General features: G+C 47.3%; 1 pseudogene; it reads right to left on the bottom strand.

The window, feature by feature from the left end:
* Positions 1 to 695: 695 nt before the first annotated feature.
* On the bottom strand, positions 696 to 792 carry LOC120919690 (annotated as a pseudogene).
* Positions 793 to 17,596: the final 16,804 nt, after the last annotated feature.

The following is a 17,596-nucleotide window of genomic DNA, read 5'->3' as shown; positions in this document are numbered from 1 at the left end:
TGTAAACAGACAGCTCACATCCCTCTCTCTGCCTGTGCAGTGATTACACTACACAAGCAGAGGCTACACCCTCCTCCTCACTATAAAATGAGTGTGGATGGGCAGAGAGATTGGAGCTTGCAACTTCAGTTATTTGTGCTGTGCCTGTCACATCCACAAAATAGAACGCTCCTTTTGTATATTAGGAGCATCTGTGTTCTAAATTTAGAAGAGTCGTGCAAGCATTGTGCTTGAACAACCCTTTGTTAATCCCCCTCAGTGTGTCAGAACATCCCTACTGACCTTACCCAAACTAAGAACAGTTAGGAGATTTGGTACATTATTCTGCTAATGCAGTTCAATGAATCATGATGGTGGGCAGTAGCCATAGCAAGCTGGCAATTGGCATCTATGTGTTACCTCCTATTATAAATTATCCTTTATCTCATGAAATAAGACTAATGTGATTATTAACACAATCCAAATCACTTTTTTCTATGAAACCTGAAGAATAAAAGAGGAATATATGAGTGTTTGCAGTATAAGGGTCACTATGCTGTTCAGAGAATTTTTTTCAGCATGTTGGAAAAATGATCGCCATTTAAAGCAGAACTAAACCTTCCTATCATTTACAGGCAAGAAAGCTTCCATCTCTTGATCTGCAGTTGTCACAAGCAACTGTGATAGTTATTATTCAAGGCATGCCTTGATTTCTGAAACAGTTAGTAATATTAAAAGCAATTTGCGTGTCATTCTTGCGCAGGGGGCATACTGTCGTTCCAATTTTAGTATATGTCCTGCCGAAGAGAGGACGGCATTTTTTTTAAAATAACAAACATGTCATACTTACCAGCTCTGTGCAGCAGTTTTGCACAGAGTAGCACCGATCCTCCTCGTTTCGGGTCCACCGCTGGCCCCTCCCTCCTGCCTCCTGCCCCCAGAGCAAGCAGCTTGCAATGGGGGGAACCCAAGCAGGCTCACTTCCGAGCCTCTGCGTGTCCATTTACACACAGAGAGCCACAAATATGCCCCACCCCCTCTCCCTTCTCATTTGCTCACTGGCTGTGATTGACAGCAGAGGGAGCTATTCGGGTTGATTTACTAAAGGCAAATAGAATGTGTACTTTGCAAAGTTTAATTGCACTCTGCAAGTGCAGTTGCTCCAGATCTTAGTAAATGAGTAGAAGCTCTACTATCTACCAGAGTGCGGGAGAAAACCCACACAAGCACAGGGAGAACATGCAAACTCCATGCAGGTAGTGTTCTGTTTGGCATTTAAACCAAGGACCTGACCCCTGTGCTGCAGGGAAGATTTGCTAACCACTAATCCACTGTGCTTAACAAACACTATAATCAAATGTTTTTTTTAGCACGACCCCCTTGAGGTATGCTGGGATTTGCTTGCTCATCTGCGCCACCATGACCCTGTGAACATTCCAACCCACCTGACACTCTGGGTTCAGACATCTTTGCACCACCTCAAAGTAATACGTCAGACAAATCAGTGAGTTTATATCCTATTAATGTTTACTGGAATAACTCAAAGAAGATCTTGTTGAAAAGAGGAGGTAATAGATCCACTGAGCTTTGGATAACAGTCCTGACATAGCAGAAGAATTCCTCTACAATAATACAAGTTAAGACAATTTGTTAATACCATTATATTATATAAACGTATGTACAAGGGAGTACCACTTAAACATGACCTGAAAGGATAAGCAAGAATTAGGCATTACTTCTGGCAAGACTTCTAAAGGGGGAACCCAGGCCGGCCTATTTAACTTTTAATCCTAATGAAAGATAAATCAAACAGGAATGGTGTGAGGGCCCTTTAAGTAGTTTTGACAACAATGTCCCAGTTGCAGGCCTGATGGTCTTCACCAGCCGTTGGAGCTAATTAACTATATCCAATAAGGTACAGTAACAAGGCAATAGTGTTTCTTGGGATGGTTGATGTGACAGGTGTCTATGTACAGTGTTCAAATAGAGGTGCAGTAAAGTGTTTTCCCAGGGTAAAGCTGTCTGTACACAGTGTCCAAGTGAAGCAACAAAAAATGGTTGTAAAGGTGGGCAATTGCCTTCTCACCAACGACCAGGCCGATTCAGTGCATTCCGAACAGCAGCTCCCGGAGAGGCATCTTTGCAGTGGATGCACTTGTAACGATCATTTAATGCGTAGCACGAAAAGCAGGTTGTCGGACTGTCAAGGTGGTGCTAGATAGATGTCCGATGAACAGCAAGCAGTGTTAGGCCCTTCTCGGCCGGGTTGGAATGTTGTACACCGCGTGGTAGGCCATGACCTCACTCGCCCAGGAGGAAGAGAGCATGGGGCGAGTCTCTGGCTTATTTTATAGCTCTTCTCAGCAATCTCTCTCATGATAGCAAAGATCCCTGGAATATGTAGTCCAGGTGTATAGGCATGTGGGGCAATTGCCATTCTGAGGACGTACTAATCCCACAATCCCTTTGGTTTGGCGACTCTGGACACTAGAGGGACAATACAGTACTTAGAAATGACGGGGAATCCCCACACTTTGCAATTGTAGTCCATATTGCTACACTAATTGCTATAAACTAATTGCTTGTGTATGTTGATCATAGCCTTCTGTTTTCTCATTTGTAAAATGGTAGCTAAAGTCTGCTGTAAGTAATACAGTCATTCTTTTTTACTCCAGTTTTAAAAAAATCAGCCTTGCTTGTTGTACCAGTGTTTTTGCTAAAAGTTGGAGTTATTTTTCCACAGATGCCAATGAGATTCAGATTTCTGACTGCCAGCGAAGAGAATAACTCCAGTTCTTAGAAAGAACCTACTGTGAAATCAGGCCTTTGAGATTATAGTTTATGTATTCGTCTGTTTTTTTACTGTTAAAGTGAAACTCTTGAAACCAACATGACCAGCTGCACTCTGTTCCTTTTAGTTCAACATTGTGACAATATAAGGGTGCTAAACCCTTAGGCCGGGTACACATGGACAAACATGTATGGTGAAAGCGGTCCGTCGGACCGTTTTCACCATACATGTCTGCCAGAGGGCTTCTGTACGATGGTTGTACACACCATCGTACAGAAGTCCGCGCGTAAACAATACGCGGGGCGTGTCCGCGGTGTCGCCGCGTCGATGACGCGGTGTCGCCGCGACAATGACGCGGCGACGTGGGCGGCCCGCCTTTAAAATGCTTCCACGCATGCGTCGAAGTCATTCGACGCATGCGAGGGACGGCGGGCGCCTGGACATGTACGGTAGGTCTGTACTGACGACCGTACATGTCCGAGCGGGCTGAATTCCAGCGGGCTGTTTTAAAACAAGTCCAGGAATATTTGTCTGCTGGGAAAAGGCCCGGCGGGCAAATGTTTGCTGGAATTCGGCCCGCTCGCGCCCACACACGACCAAACATGTCTGCTGAAACTGGCCTGCGGGCCAGTTTCAGCAGACATGTTTGCTCGTGAGTATGGGGCCTTAAAGAAGTATAACCAAAGCTCTTTTGGCCATACTTATCCTGTAGGTCACAAGAGAGCACTTAGTACTGCACTCCTGTGACCCATTTTCAACTGACAGCAGGTTAAAGCCAACTGTAGGCTAACATCACAGAGCCGGTCCAGGAATTGCAGGGATCCTAACATTAATGTTGGTATCCACCCAGATGACTAAGTGAAAGCTGGCTCAGCATCTCAGTGCGCCACTGAGAGCCTGAGCCAGCCGCTCCGGCATCTCCACAATTCGGTGCACCAGTGAGTGCTGGGGGAGTAGAGCACAGAGCAGTGACTGCTCAGAGCGGACCAGAGAACAGAGCAATTAGCAGTCTTTGATCACTCAGTTCTCAGCGTAGAAAATATACAGTAAACCTTGGATTGCGAGTAACGCAGTTAACAAGCGTGATTCAGGCCAAAGCGGTGTGCAGTATCGCTTTTGGACTGAGGTTGGGGGGGCGCTGGAGCCGAGCAGAGCCGAATATCGCCGATCGCAGAGGGTCGACGCCATTCGGAAATGCACGGAAAGACTCGAGGACAGGAATCTTGGGTAGGAAGTTTTCCAAGGTTAGTCGAAGCTTCCTCGGGCCTTTTCGACCGTTTCCGAGGCTCTCCGGAGCCCCCCACCTCCGGCCACAAATGGTATTGCATTCCATCGAAGTCAATGCGGAACTAATTATTTTCGTTTACATTGACTTCAATGGGGAAACTCGCTTTGATATGCGAGTACTTTGGATTACGAGCATACTCCTGGAACGGATTATGCTCGTAATCCGAGGTTCCACTGTATGTTTGTTTTCTTTTCTTTCCTGCACCTCCTTTAATTTTATATATAAAAAGCAGGGATGGCTGAAATGGTTGCTCTATGTTCCTTGTGATATGCAAAACTAAATATAGAAAAAGCAAGAGGATCTGTGTGTGTGCAGGTGCTTGGAAGCCTGCTGCATGTTAGTGTACATAGTCTTGTAAACTCCAATGCTTCTTTGTTTCGGAGTTAATCCCTGCGTGCAAGTACAATTTACTTCCTCCTGAGAGTGAAACTTTTGGGATTAGGAATTACATCATATGTCAATTATATGACAAGCTGTACATGGCATCTATAGCCCAGAGTTTTACAACAAGCATATTGTCAGTCTCTTAAGGGTCGTACACATGGGCTGAATATCGGTCAATAATGGTTCATTAGAAACCAGCTGACATTTGGCCTATGTGTACAGCAGCCAGTCAAACAGAAGCTGGCTGATCATCTGGCTTCTGTCGAAGGGGCATGAACGAAAAAAGTCTACTGATGGGCATGGCAATGGCTGAGAGCGCTGACCAATGTGTTCTGGCAGGGGGCAGTTCAGCGGGGGAGATCTGTGTACTAACATCAGATAGTTAGTACATGATCTCCTACCAAGATCTTCAGTTTTTATTTTATTTTTCGTTCAGCCAGCTGGGTTGAAGGAAAAAAAACTTACAGTTTGTACCAGGCTTTACCATGCATGTGCATTGGGTCTACAGACACTTTTATTGTGGTGGCAATTAGCAGTATGCTAATACTGAAATATTTTATACATCAATGATGCCGTTTGGCATACTTCAGGGTATGGAGGAACAAGTGGCCCTTTTTCTATTTTCTCTCACGTATATACAATCCAATGAGTGTGCATTAAAAACATCCAAGAGTCCAAAGTTTTTAATGATAAAAAGGATTCATAGCAGAAAAAAATTCAACGTGTTTCAGGAGCCACACTCCCCCTTCAGCAGGGCTCTGGAATTTTGACTGTGCTTAAAGCAAAAGTATAGTACCGCTTTTAAAAACAGTGAGCAGGCAGGTTTTTTATTACATGTACTGGGGTTGATTTTCTAAAGCTGCAGAGTGCAGACGCGCTCCTAAGGGGGCGTATTCGGCGCAGTATAAATCCTATATCATCATCATCAAAATCTGGTGCAGCTGTGCATGGTAGCCAATCAGCTTCTGACTTCAGCTTGTTCAATTAAGCTTTGACACTGAGGGGCCCTTTCACACGTACGGACCGTATGCCCGCATTTTCATCCGTCCGTTTGCGGAGGAAAACGGGACATACATGGGTCCCTATGTGATTACGGGTGTCAGCGGATGAACATTCGCTGACACCCGTAATTTGTCCGCCTCCGCAAAGATCCGCATTTGCAGACGGAATAAATCCTATTTTTCTTCCGTCTGCCGGATCGGATGAACACGGACATACGGTCCGTGTTCGTCCGATCCCCCATAGGGGAGAGCGAAGGAAACACAGGGCGGTCTGTGCACAGTGTGCAGGGACCGCCCTGTCAGCTGCCAGCTCAGCAGGGATTTTACGGAGGATCCCCGTTGAGCTTTGCGGACACACGGAGAGGATCATTACTGATCCGCTCCGTGTGAAAGGGCCCTAAAACCTGGAAGTTGATTGATTGGCTGCCATGCACAGCTGCACCAGATTTTTTTGATGATGATGATGATGATGATGATGATGATATAGGCATTAAAGGTTCCTGGGCAAAGCCCCCTCACCAAATCTTGTACACAGTCAGCGGTCCTCCCCTGAGCGATTGATTAATCTCAGATGCAGGTGTGTCGCAGTGTCATTCAGTCCTTGAGCTGTTGCAGGGTGTCCTTCTTTAGCATGGACAGTCTGCTCCTCTGGGCTGGAGCTGCATGAACAATCTGTTCCTCTGGGCTGGAGCTGCATGAACAATCTGTTCCTCTGGGCTGGAGTTGTAGGCTGTGTGCCCCTGGGTAGCCCGCAATTCCACACACACAGATGCTCTCCTAAAGGGGTGCAGGCAAAAAGAGGCTCTGGCCTAGTTCCTCTGGCTTTTTATCTCCTCCCCCACAGTCCTTTGCTGCTGTCTGATGATTGGCTCAGTCTCTTCCAATAGGGAGTTTACAGACAACCTCCAATAGGGAGTTTACAAACAAGCAGTTCTGTGTGTGAAGAGAGAAAGTAGGGGGTGAAAAAGCCCACGCTGCTGCAGCAGACTGCTGTCCCCTAATAGATTAGATCAGTCTGGAGAAGTACCTGCTACAAATATATTTTGGAATGAGGCTGTAACATAAGAAAATGTGGAAAAAGTGAAGCGCTGTGAATACTTTCCAGATGCACTGTATGCTTTGCCCAATTAGAGCACAATTACATGTTTATTTAACCACCTCCCCCCTCAAAAAGCTAAATTAACAACCTTGTACTTTAAAGTTTGAAGGGAGATGTGACTCCATTGAGACATTGCTGGCCAGTCAGCTTTGTCACAGGGAAATCTATAGCCCTATGTGGGCTACAACTAGCTTAAAGAGGCGCTCCAGTCTTCCCCCAAAAATGTTTTAAGTCAGCAGCTACAAATACTGTAGCTACTGACTTTTAATTTAAGGACACTTACCTCCCCCTGGATCCAGAACTGTCCTCACCCAAGCCGATTCTTCAATCGGCTACGGGTGCAGGCGCCGGCATCTTCACTAAGGGAAACCAACTTTCAACTGCGCATGTGTGAGTCGCAATGCGCTTTGTCATTGGTCCCACAGTCTTCTGGGACCTGTGATGTGTTCCAGAAATCTGCGGGGGAAGAAGGGGGGGGGGCCAAAACTTCCTCTCAGACTGCCACGGCAATCTGTCCAGGAGTGGGGGAGCAGGTACCTGTCAAAATCAGGACCCGCCCCACCAAAAAAAGTGCCAAATGTAATGGGGGGGGGGGGGGGGTTGGTTCAAGCAGAAAGCAGAACTTCCCCTTTTGGGTGAAGTTCCGCTTTAACCTGTTGGTGCCGAGAACACGCAAATAGACTTACTGCTCAGTGACTGGCGGGTAACGGAAACCTCACAATCACTGCTTGCGATTGGGAGTTTTCCGATCAGGTGATCGTTGTGAGAACCAATCACGGTGGTCACATGGACAAATGCTCTGCCCTGCCTCCCAGCATTCTAAAGCCCTTAACCACCTCAATACAGGGCACTTTTACCCTCTGCCTGCCCAGGCCAACTTTAGTGCTGTCACACTTTGAATGACAATTGTGCAGTTATGCAACACTGTACCCAAAATAGTTTTTTATAATTTTCTTCCCACAAATAGAGCTTTCTTTTGGTGGTATTTAATCATTGCTAACAGTTGGCACTTAAGGGCAATGATAGGTGGCACAGAAAGGCGGTTGTGATGGGCAGCACTGATGGGAGGCACTGAAAAGCGGCACTGATTGGCATCGCTGATGGGCACAGATTGGCCTCACTGATGAGCACAATTTAGCATCACAGATGGGCATAGACTGGTGTCATTGATGGGCACTGTTGAGGCTGCATTGTAATCAGGGCACTGATGATCACTGTCCTGATAACCAATACTCTCTCCTGTGAGAAGATGCCGCTGATCGGCTCTCCTCACCTCACACTCTCAGTGTGAAGCGAGGAGAGCCGATAAACAGCATCTTCTTGTTTACATGTGATTGGACACAACTGATCACATGGGTAAAGAGCTGCAGCTCTTTACCAAGATTGGGGTCGCACTGTGTCACCGCGATTGTGGCGAGATTGGGTGCTGTCATATGACAACGTCCTAAAATGAGAGCTGCCCTGTCATTTGTCTATATGATGGGCATGAGGCGGTTAAAGGGACAGCAGGAGCCGGCGCCAAAGGGTTAGGTTGGCCACAGATGGATTTCCGACAGCAAAAGTCCGATGTAAGCTTTTGAACGGAAATTACGACCACCTGTGTGCTCCATCGGACTTTTGCTGTCGTAATTTCCGTAATTTGGTTCTCAAATTTTCAGACGTAAAAAATTCCTATCAGAAAATCCAATCGTCTGTAGCAATTCCGATGCGCAAAATTCCGACGGATGCTCGGAAACAATTCGCATTGTTGCAAAAATTGCAAAAGCATTGAACTTCATTTTCTTGGCTTGTCGTAGTGTTGTACGTCACCGCGTTCTTGACGGACGAAAGTTCAGAGAACTTTCGTGTGACCGTGTGTATGCAAGCCAAGCGGAATTCACCATCCAAGGTTTTTCCGACGGAAAATCCGATCGTGTGTACGCGGCATTAGGAAAATTCTTACAAACATTCTCAGAACATTCGTTTGTCGTTCAAAATATTTAATTTACTTTTAACATTTGATTTTGGAATGAATGGACTTTCCCGAACAAAAACCACATACACTGTAAGGTCTCTTCCGCACAGACATTCATTCTTCTATATGGAGCAGCGGATGTCGGCGAACATGTGTCCACTGATACCCGCCAGCATCCGATACTGTTCGCTAAAAACACATGCATGGGGATCCATTCCCTATCCGTCCGGTGGATCGGATGACAATCGGATGGAAACTGACAGGCAATCCATTTCCATCCGACAGCCCCATAGAGAACAGCAGCGGAGCGGACACGGACTTGTCATCCGCCTGCTCATATGGGAGCTTAACCTCTTCCTGCCCAGTCAATAGACAATTGACGTCCCGGAAGTGGTTCTGTAATCCTCCAGCAGGATAACATGCCGGCGCATGCCGTGGGGGCGCGCAGCGCGGCAATCGGTGGTGTGGGGTGTCAGTCTGACACCCTGCATCTCCGATCTCGGCTCTTTACCACGTGATCAGCCATGTCCAATCATGGCTGATCACGATGTAAACAGGAAGAGCCGTTGATCGGCTCTTCCTCACTCGCGTCTGACAGACATGAGACGATCGGCGGCTCTCCTGACAGGGGGGGGGGTATACGCTGATTGTTTATCAGCGTAGACGGCCCCCCCCCCTGATGCCCACACTGGACCACCAGGGAAGCCACCAGGACCACCAGGAAAGGGGGCAACGTGGATGGCCAGGTATGTACCACATGGCCATCCACATGTTAAAAACATGTTAAAAACATTTTTTGCAATAGATGCCAATCAGTGCCCACAAATGGGCACTGACTGGCAACATGGGCACAACATAGGTAACATTTAAAAAAGTGCAATGCCACCATCAGTGCCACCCCTCAGTGTCCGTCAGTGCCACCCCTCAGTGTGCATCAGTGCCACCCCTCAGTGACCATCCATGCCCATCAGTGCTCACCTATCAGTGCCCATCAGTGCCACCCATAAGTACCCATCAGTGCCACCCATAAGTACCCATCAGTACTGCCTATGAGTGCCCATTAGTGCTGCCTATGAGTGCCCATCAGTGCCGCCTATGAGTGCCCATCAGTGCCGCATACCAGCGCCGCCTATCGGTGCCCATCAATGCCACCTATCAGTGACCATCATCAGTGCCACTTTTATCAGTGCCACCTCATTGGTGCCACCTTATTGGTGCCCATCAGTGCTGCCTTTTCAGTGCCCATCAGTGCAGCCATATCAGTGCCTGCAAATGAAGAAGAAAATGTACTTATTTACAAAAAAAATTAACAGAATAAAATAAAAACTTTTTTTTTTTTTTTAAATGACGGTCTTTTTTTAGTTATTGCGCAAAAAATTTAAATCGCAGAGGTGATCAAATACCACAAAAAGAAAGCTCTATTTGTGGGAACAAAATGATAAAAAAATTGTTTGGGTACAGTGTAGCACGACCGCGCAATTGTCATTCAAATTGCGACAGCGCTGAAAGCTGAAAATTGGCTTGGGCAGGAAGGTGCGAAAGTGCCCGGTATTGAAGTGGTTAAAAACTTTCCAACCTGCTTTTTGAATTTTCTAGTCACTGCAGTCGAAAACAAACATTGATATCACCCCGATAATGATTAGAAAAATGGACAAACTTTCTTAGAACCTTCTTTTCCTAGGAATTTTCATTTGAAACTCTACCCATCTATGGCCAGTTTTACGTCTTTTTTTTCAAAGGTTGAAGAGAGCCGCAGGAGAGCAAAAAGGAAGGAAAGTATATGCGTCTATGGAGGTCTGCAATAAAGTGACCGTGTTCCTTTGCTCTTCATGGGCATAGCACACTTTAAAGCATCCACCTTGTCGGAGGGTCTCTGCCCATCCAGAACGAGGTCATGCCATAGATACTTTAGCCGTACACGTGCGCCATTCACAAGAAGCCCACATGACGGGTAATCTTTTGCTGCCTGGCGCTGGGGCAAGGATGGGTTAAACACTTAGCAGAAGAGCTTTGCTTTGTGCTCTGCTATTTGACTGCAGTGTAGCTCAGCCAGGATTAGCAGTCGGTCTCGCGTTGGATTGTGACCGGCAGGCGGCGGGTGTCTTTGGCCTTGTAACAGATTCACTGACAGTGCCGCACGTGTCCTCTGCAGTGCCTAACGCTTTCGGGCCCAACCCTCACATGTACACATTGATACACACATGTGCAGACAGGAATGTCGCGGTGCAAACAAAGGCTTGCACACAGAAGATCAGACTTGTAACAGTTATTCTCAAGGCGTGCATGTTATTGGGGGGGGGGGGGGATAAAAGCAAGAAGGCAATCCAAGGCCAGGCTCATAGACAGTGCACAGAAGCCACAAGCAGATAACAAACACGCCTGTCACGCACCTATTCTACCTCTGCCATGTGCATGCAAGCTGGCATATTATTTTTCGCCACAGAATGAGACCAGGGCTCTGCTGCTAATCTCTGGGTAACCGGAGCAGGCAGGATGCCAGCCTGGGAGGTAGCGATTACAAGCAGCTATTCAAGGGCTCTCTGCAGCAATCCACGTGACACTGGGCATGTTAGGCTGCCACTTTATACCCAGAGCACATGAAATCTGCTTAGGCGACACCTGATGGCATCAAATCTTCTAGTTTTAATACTACACTGACTGCACAGCAATCCTCGTTGCAAAAAGGATTCATTGCATGTTTGTTTTATGACTGTAGATGGGGCTTATTCACAGCAATGCAGTTTTTAAATGCATATTCCACCTTTGGAAAAAAAGAAATAAATGCACACATATTGAAAAAAAAATAAAAAAATTAGCATTAATAGATTTTTTTTACTATTGAGCTTAAAAAAGCACTGCAACGGTGATCATCATTGTGGGTGCAATGCACACGCTGCTACAGGCTATTCCTCCAGCCCCGGGTCTCTACCAAGGAGCTGGAGGACTACAAGGCTAGGTACACCGTTTGCAGTTGGTCCGTTTTCCATATGTGTTTTGCGGTGCGTGTTGTGTTTTTGTACCTGCGTTTTTTTCATGCGTTTTTGTGTTGGCCAATACAATCATTTTGCAGGGCAGCATGGGAAGTCTGTTTTTAGTGGGAGGTGTTTGCAGTGAAGCGTGGTCAAAAATGCAGGCCACTAAGGATGAGCTCCGGCGTGTTAGCATTGAACACGTGCGGAGCCCGCCAGGAAGTCGGCACCCGCGCTGCGCTAATCACAGCCAGGCAGACATTTCCCGATCTCTGCAGCCGAGCATCGGGAAATGTCTGCCTGGCTGTGATTAGCGCAGCGCGGGCGCCGACTTCCTGGCGGGCTTTGCACGTGTTCAATGCGAACACGCCGGAGCTCATCCTTACAGGCCACCAATCGCAGCGGAAACAAGGGCAAAAACGCAGGACACGCGCAGCACTTAGATGCGGGCCCATTGAAGTCTATTGGACCAAAAATGCTAAACTTTCCAGAGAAAGAAGTGCCAGCCCTTTTCTAAAATAATGTGCCCGCAGGAAGCACATAGATGTGAACATTACCCATAGGAAATCATGTCAAATGGGTTGCACTGCGTTTTTGCAAAACGCAAGCCGCACTAGAACATGCGATAGTGTGAACTTAGCCCAAGGCTGGGTTCACACCTATGCAGTATGCAGTTGGTCTGTTTCCTATATGTGTTTTGTGGTGCGTATTGCATTTTTGTACCTGCGTTTTTCATGCGTTGTGTTGGCCAATACAATCATTTTAAAGGGCAGCATGGGAAGTCTGTTTTCAGTGGGAGGTGTTTTCAGTGAAGCATGCCCAAAACGTGGGCCACAAAACGCAGCAGTAACGTGGGTAAAACGCAGGACACACGCAGCACTTGCATTTTGGATGCGTGTCCATTGAAGTCCATTGGCCCAAAAACTCAAACCACTGCAGGGATAAAGTCATAGGGCCAGATTCAGGTACAATTACGTTACTCCTTGGCGGCGTAACGTATCCCATTTACGTTACACCGCCGCAGGTTTACAGCGTAAGTGCCTGATTCACAAAGCTCTTACCTGTAAACTTGCGGCGGTGTAACGTAAATCCGCTCGGCGCAAGCCCGCCTAATTCAAATGGGGCAGGCACCATTTAAATTAGGCGCGTTCCCGCGCCGAGCGTACTGCGCACGCTCCGTCGGGTAAATTACCCGACGTGCATTGCGCTAAATGACATCGCAAGGACGTCATTGGTTTCGGAGTTAACGTAAATAGCGTCCAGCGCCATTCACGGACGACTTACGCAAACGACGTGAAATTTAAACGCAATGCCCTCGCATAGAATTGCATCCTAGGATCCGACGGTGTAAGTCAATTACACCTGTCGGATCTTAGGGCTATCTATGCGTAACTGATTCTATGAATCAGCCGCATAGTTAGGACGGGCGGATCACAGAGATACGACGGCGTATCAGGAGATACGCCGTCGTATCTCTTTTGTGAATCTGGCCCTTAGACCCTAAAAAAACACGGCCACAGGAACAGCATTGATATTAACCTTACCCATAGGAAATCATGTTAAATGGCTGGCAACTGCGTTTCTGCAAAACGCAAGCCGTACTATAAAACACAACATCCTAAGGCTAGGTTCACACCTGTGCAGTTTGCAGTTGGTTCGTTTTCCATATGCGTGTTGTGTTTTTGTCCCTGCGTTTTGCATGCGCTTTTGTTTTGGCCAATACATTATTTTGCAGGGCAGCATGGGAAGTCTTCAGTTGGAGGTGTTTGCAGTGAAGCGTGGTCAAAAACACGGGCAGCAAAACGTGTTTTGAAAGCGGGCCCATTGAAGTCTTTTGGACCAAAAACACAAAACGCTGTGGACAAAGAAGTCCCAGACCCCTTTCCAGGAACCGCATAGATGTCCAGGGCCAGGACAAGGGGTGGGCAGGAGGGTCGGCTGCCCTGGGCACTGTGATATTGTGTGAGGTGGGGGGGGGCACCACAAGGAGATTGGGGGAGAAGATTTGTGTTGAGAAGGGGAATTTGGGGGGCAGCACAGGGGGTAAGAATTGTTCTAGGGCAAATTTGGGCAGGTGTGCTAGGAGTGACAGTTTGAGGGATATGGGAAAAAGATTTGTGCTGGGAGGGGGGGGGGGTTTGGGGGGTTTGTACTACAACAGTATTATGGAAAAGGGAAAATATTTTTTGAGGGGGGGGGATTTGTGCTAGTAGGGATGATTGGGGATATTTGTGCTCAGATGGGGATTGGGGGGGGGGGGGGGGAGGATTTGTGCTAGTAGGGATGATTGGGGGCATTTGTGCTCAGATGGGGGATTGGGGGGGATTTGTGTTGGGCGGGATTTTCGCTGACACATAATGCTCATACATCTTGGAGGGGGGGGGGGCGCAATTTGGCATGTTCGCCCCAGGCTCTAGATGACTTTGTCCTGGCACTGACATTACCCATAGGAAATCATGTTAAATGGCTTTCTGCAAAACGCAAGCCGCATTAAAAAATGCGATACTTTGAACCTAGCCTTAAGACAATCGGATTTTTGAAACGGGAATTGTGTGTTGACAGACTGATCGGACACTTGTTGTCGGATTTTCCGCGGACAAATGTTGGATGGCAGGCGGACAATGGTCCGCTGTCAAATTTTCCGATTGTGTGTACACAAGTCCGTCAGACAAAAGTCCAAACACGCATGCTCAGAAGCATTGCTCAAACACAACATTAGCAGAAGGTGCCCAAAGGGTGGCGCTCAAGAGCTGAAAAACCACGTAGTACATCTAGTACGTCACTACGTTCGTGTTTGTTGGCCCACAATTGTGTGCCGTTTGTATGCAAGCCAAAATCCAGGCACACGCCCTTCGGACAAAAGTCTGACGCTTTGTATGCGGAAAATCCGATCGTGTGTACGAGGCTTAAAGGGGTTGTAAAGGTACGATTTTTTTTTTCCCTAAATAGCTTCCTTTACCTTAGTGCAGTCCTCCTTCACTTACCTCATCCTTCCATTTTGCTTTTAAATGTCCTTATTTCTTCTGAAAAATCCTCACTTCCTGTTCTTCTATCTGTAACTCCACACAGTAATGCAAGGCTTTCTCCCTGGTGTGGAGTGACGTGCTCGTCCCCTCCCTTGGACTACAGGAGAGTCAGGATGCCCACTAACACACAGCTCCTTTCTCTATCTGCAACGTAGAGAACGTCCTGACTCTTGTGTAGTCCAAGGGAGGGGGCGAGCACAACACTCCACACCAGGGAGAAAGCCTCACATTACTGTGTGGAGTTACAGACAGAAGAACAGGAAGTGAGGATTTCTCAGAAGAAATAAGGAAATTTAAAAGTAAAATGGAAGGATGAGGTAAGTGAAGGAGGACTGCACTAAGGTAAAGGAAGCTATTTAGGGAAAAAAAATTACCTTTACAACCCCTTTAAGTGATGTTACTGCACTTTTGCTCCAATGTGATCTTTGAGTCCCTCTGGGAGACTCAGATCCTGTGTGCACAAAAGGGCAGATAGTACAGTTACATTACAATTAAATACAGAAGAAATCAGAGGACCCTGCTTGTTAGCGCTTACAATCTGGGGGGGGGGGGGGAGGGGGGGCATAGTGCTTTATCATTGGTGCCAGTGGGAGGAATAGTGCTCCATTATTGGTGCCAGTGGGAGGAATAGTGCTCCATCATTGGTGTCAGTGGGAGGAATGGTACCACATCATTAACCACTTAAGGAGCGGACCAATATGCTGCTAAATGACCCAAGGGGTTTTTACAATTCGGAACTGCGTCGCTTTAACAGACAATTGCGCGGTCGTGCGACGTGGCTCCCAGACAAAATTGGCGTCCTTTCTTCCCCACAAATAGAGCTTTCATTTGGTGGTATTTGATCACCTCTGCGGTTTTTATTTTTTGCGCTATAAACAAAAATAGAGCGACAATTCTGAAAAAAATGCAATATTTTTTACTTTTTGCTATAATAAATATCCCCCAAAAACATATATAAAAATATATTTTTTCCTCAGTTTAGGCCGATATGTATTCTTCTACCTATTTTTGGTAAAAAAAATCGCAATAAGCGTTAATCGATTGGTTTGCGCAAAGTTTATAGCGTTTACAAAATAGGGGATAGTTTTATTATTTTTATTTTTTTACTACTAATGGCGGCGATCAGCGTTTTTTTTCGTGACTGCGGCATTATGGCGGACACTTCGGACAATTTTGACACATTTTTGGGACCATTGTCATTTTCACAGCAAAAAATGCATTTAAATTGCATTGTTTATTGTGAAAATGACAGTTGCAGTTTGGGAGTTAACCACAGGGGGCGCTGTAGGAGTTAGGGTTCACCTAGTGTGTATTTACAACTGTAGGGGGGTGTGGCTGTAGGTCTGACGTCATCGATTCGATCGAGTCTCCCTATAAAAGGGATCACTCGATCGATGCAGCCGCCACAGTGAAGCACGGGGAAGCCGTGTTTACATACGGCTCTCCCCGTTCTTCAGCTCCGGGGAGCGATCGCGAGGGGGCGGCTAGAAACGAATAGCCGCGCCGTCGTCCCGGATCGCTCCCCGCGGGAATCCGACCGCCGCATGTAGCAGGGGGGGGGTCCCGATCGGACCCCCGACCCACGTCTAGGCAGGGACGTACAGGTACGCCAATGTGCCTGTACGTGCCATTCTGCCGACGTATATGTACATGCGGCGGTCGGGAAGTGGTTAAGTGTCATTGGCAGGAATAGTGCCCTATAATTGGTGTCACTGGGAGGAATAGTGCCCCATCATTGGTGTCAGTGGCACGAATAGTGCCCCATTGATGGTGTCAGTGGGAAGAACAATGCCCTATTATTTAAGTCAGTGGGAGGAATAGTGCCCCAAGGGCCGGATACAGGCAAGCAAAGGGCTGCATCTGGCACCCGGGCCACAGTTTGGAGACCCACATGTACAGTGTTGGGACTTTCCATACCTGCAGTAATGTATTTTATAACAGTGAACTTTTTCACACATGTATGTGTGCCTTTAATGCATGTTTTGAAACCACATTTTTCATTCATAAGTTATATACAGTATAGTAGGGTAACTACATTTACATGCTTTTGCCTCTGCGCCTGTGAATAAGCCCTTAGGTCCAATATACACTGTTGCATTTTAACACACACATTGCAAGGCACTAAAACACATGCATCCAAATTACCCAGAATATAAAGAGTGCCTGTTCCCACCTGCTACAGTGCATTCAAACAAATATGAGATGTTCATCTTTCTCCTTTTTTCTGTGTTTTAGTACACTGGGAAAATAATTTTATATTACCTCCACCTCCTTTCGGGGGCACACCAAAGTGGGGAAGAGGCCCTTGCCCCTCAACTTTGGGGCAAGGGGGAGGCTTTGCTGCCCATCCCCACCTCCCTTCCCTATTATCTCCACCTCCTTTCTGGGGCACACCAAGGTTGGGAAGAGGCCCCCTGCCCCTCAACATTGGGGCAAGGGTACTTTTCAAGGGGGGGAAGCTTTCCTGACCATCCCCACCTCCCTCCCTCATCTTACTATTACCTCTCCCTCCTTTAAGTGGCATGCCCAGGTGGGGAAAAGGCCATTTCCCCAAGGATACTTTGCAAGGGGGAGGCTTTGCTGCCCATCCCTACCTTCCTTCACCATTTTACTATTACCCCCACCTCCTTTCTGGGGAACACTAAGGTGGGGAAGAGGCCCTTGCCCCTCAACATTAATGCAAGGGTACTTTGCAAGAGGGAGGCTTTACTGATCTTCCCCACCTCCCTGTCCCATTTTACTATTACCTCCACCTCCTTTCTGGGGTCCACCAAGGTGTGGAATAGGCCTTGCCCCTCAACATTAATGCAAGGGTACTTTGCAAGAGGGGAGGCTTTGCTGTCTGTCCCCACCTTCCTTCCCCATTTTACTAATACCTCCCCCTCCCATCTGGGACACACCAAGATGGGGAAGAGGCCCTTGTCCCTCAAAATTGGGGCAAGGGTAATTGCAAGGGGGAGGCTTTGCTGCCCTCACCCACCTCCCTTCCCCATCTTACCTCTGCCTACTTTTTGGGGCACACCAAGGTGGGGAAGAGGCCCTTGTCTAGAAACATTAGGACAAGGGGATTTTGTGAAGAGGGGGGGGGGGGGGGGATTTTGGCTT

Source organism: Rana temporaria, chromosome 12 (genome assembly GCF_905171775.1).
Source record: "Rana temporaria chromosome 12, aRanTem1.1, whole genome shotgun sequence".
In the NCBI taxonomy this organism is placed as follows: domain Eukaryota; kingdom Metazoa; phylum Chordata; class Amphibia; order Anura; family Ranidae; genus Rana; species Rana temporaria.
This window is presented reverse-complemented; position numbering and strand designations above follow the sequence as displayed.